The 3,295-nt window shown below is 38.3% G+C and overlaps 1 pseudogene; it reads left to right on the forward strand.

The window, feature by feature from the left end:
* Positions 1-925: 925 nt before the first annotated feature.
* On the forward strand, positions 926-1,721 carry LOC124132299 (annotated as a pseudogene).
* Positions 1,722-3,295: the final 1,574 nt, after the last annotated feature.

Below are 3,295 nucleotides of genomic sequence, written 5' to 3' on the forward strand. Positions count from 1 at the left end.
TACATGTTTCTAGGCTGCCAAGGTAGTCTTTGTTTGCAGTTCCTTCAAACAGAACCGCTTCGAGGTCGTCCCAATCTCAATCGGTTCACGGGGGACAGCTCTCCGAAGATACATTTCTTAAAATCTGGCTCGGAACTTTTGACTCACATGCAATACAATACAATGTTAATGGTATTATATGGCTATTAAGTCCATAAGACCTCCTCAAAGTATGTACACATGGCATAAAACCCAGGCTTTGTTGCGCTGAGAAGAAGCAAAATGCCCTGTGGAAACTCTGTGATGAGAAAAAGAATGATAACAACAAGTAACATCCTAGTGGTAGTGGCTTGTTGGGAATCTTTTTTAAACTATTTACCGCTTGCTGATAATCTTCGTCGCCTTTCTCAATTTTAACACTGAGAGTATAAACCCAAACAACTCTAAAAACTATCATAAATTCATACGGAACTTTACTAGCAGTGCTAAAGCGAGCATAAAATTATTTGATTTTTACACTTTATGTTCATTTTTAATGACATACATTGTGAAATGCACCTGGAATGAGATATCAATCGTTGTGTGATCATTAATAATAAAACACCTCATTTAGTTCACGGCATAAAGTGAGTTTTATTCACTGGGTGGCAATTCGTCTCGTACTGCTAGCTTTCACTCCAAGTGAAATTATGATCGACCTATCGCCAGACCAAATACAAGTAAATTAACACGGACATATACATGTTCTTCCAGGCCCCGAGGTTATAAAACTTCCCTGAGTAGGATTTCATGCTCAAATCCAGTTTCGTGTTCAACTCAAAACTCAGACTCAATAAACGGAGGTTATAAATAATCTGAGTACGTTTTCGTGCTCAACTTGAGCATGAAATACGTACGATCTCAAGTACTCTTGGGACCGTGCTCAACGCTGAGTTCGATAAAAACAATGACAGCTCACCTTCGACAGACTCGACAAGCGAGGCGGAAGACCCGTGTTCCGAGAGTGTTTCGAGATCGATCAAACCCGCTGGAAGATTTAGATGTGAAAGAAGTTTTTGAACGTTATAGATTTAGGCCAAGTACTATAATTTATTTACTTGGTCTACTCGATCTAACCAGAGAGACAGCTCGTAACTGTGCGGTTCCACCACTGTTACAGTTGCTAGTATACCTTCGCTTTTTGGCGACAGGCGCTATGCATCTGCTGGTTGGGGACAGCCTAAACATTTCCCGATCTACAGCCGGCAGATGCATACGCGCAGTTTCGTTGGAAATCTCCAAACTGTCAGGAAGGTTCATTAAATTCCCAGTTGGATGAGACGCTGTACGAGCGAAGGAGGCATTCGGCAACATTGCAGGTAAGTACATGGGATTTTCCCAATGTAAACACAAATAAATAATTTCATTGGCGTGATTCGCGTCATGGCCATTTTGATTGGTCAGTAAAAAGAATATGGGTCAGAGGTCGAGGTCATGTATATAAATAAAAATCAAATTATAATCGAGCGATAGATCTTAGGATGGGCTGTAAATGAAAACTAGTAAACATTGCCAAGTGCAGTATGCTATCTATTGTGACACCATGACACGTTTTACTTACAGGATTCCCTAACGTAGTAGGGTGTATTGATGGAACGTTTATCAGGATACAGCGGCCTACCACAAACGAGGGAGACTTCGTGAACCGGAAAGGTTACCATTCCCTGAATGTACAGGTAAATAGGCATAATTTTAATCCTTAACTATTCGTTATAATGTATGTGTTGGTTTAGGGGTGGTGAGATGTGTGACATTTGTAAGTCTTATGGATGTATGTACATGACAGCCGCATTTTCCGGACGTCAGCACTGTGCAGGCAATTTGAAAATTGTAAGACACGTTTTTAGAACAATTTGGTGATAGTATTCTGCAAGTGAACAAGCATAAAGTTTATCCTGTTACAAATAATATATAATCATTTCTGTTATAGTAATTATAAGTTAAGATGTCAAGAAGTAGCAAGTTAATCATTTAGTAAATTTGAATCAATATACAGATATTTTTGTATGACGTCTCATTGAATTGAAGTGACATACAAAGGGCAATTGCTTTGGAACCCTGGATATGAAATCTAGATAAAATCTCAGAATCTCCATACCAATTTTAGTTAATAAATTAGATTGGATTCATATCCTCATTTCCAATTATTTTTTTCTCACTAGTTATTTATAACTTACAATTCCATTAATTAGGATGAATGTATTTGTTCCTGGAAAAAGGTTTATTTCATTCATCATGTTCAAGATATATATTAAAAATATTGTAAATCTTGATGAGACAAATTTTATTCATGCATTATATGTACTTTTTACCAGTTGGTTCCTCCTGACGCCTCTACTGAACCCCACCAACCGTGCAGAGGAACGTTACAATGGATCATTGTGCAGGACAAGAGTGCTCATTGAGCAGACCTTTGGTGTCCTGAAACGGAGGTTTCAGTGCCTGCACAATGAGCTCAGGGCGACCCCAAGACAGGCTGTGACCTATGTTGTTGCATGTGTTGTGTTGCATAATTTGGGTATAGAAAGGGGGGATATTATAAATCATGATGAAAATCTAATGCCTCCATCATCAAATGTGAATAATTATGTGCCACCGGTTACAGGTCAAAATGATGGAGCTGATGTGAGACGGGACATTATTCAGACATTTTTTAGTCGATAAGCATAGGAACATTTATTCATTACAATTTAATCTATCTGAATTTGTGATTTCAAATGTATATCATCTTAATTAATGATTGTGTGAGTGGTATTGCTCAGTAAGTCAGATATGTCATGACAGTTAGACTTGAATACAGAATCAATTTGGTCATTCGATGTTTTATTCAGATACAAGCAGTGCACAAAATGGAACGATATTTAATTTGTATAGTATGGCCATGCCAACAGTGCAGATTTATTTGTTGTTTAACTCCTCACTCAGCAATATTCCAGCTATATGACGGCCGACTGTAAAGTATTTGTGTCTGGACCAGACAATCCAGTGATTGATATCATGGGCATCGATCCACGCACTTGTGATCTATGACATGTATCAACCAAGTCAGCGAGCCTGACAACCCGATCCCGTTTGTCGCCTTTTACGGCAAGTAAAGTGCAGAATATTGGATAATATAGGGCACAAACTAACATTTTAGTCCAAAAGTCCTTACAATGATAACATATAGCAAAACCCTGAAAAATGGCAAATGTCTACAAGTTCTTTCATACATTGACAATTGGACACTTTGGCACAAACTGCAGGACTAGTTCAAATGTCTAACATTGCACATTGT

Source organism: Haliotis rufescens, unplaced genomic scaffold (assembly GCF_023055435.1).
Source record: "Haliotis rufescens isolate VD_foot unplaced genomic scaffold, xgHalRufe1.0.p SCAF_13, whole genome shotgun sequence".
In the NCBI taxonomy this organism is placed as follows: domain Eukaryota; kingdom Metazoa; phylum Mollusca; class Gastropoda; order Lepetellida; family Haliotidae; genus Haliotis; species Haliotis rufescens.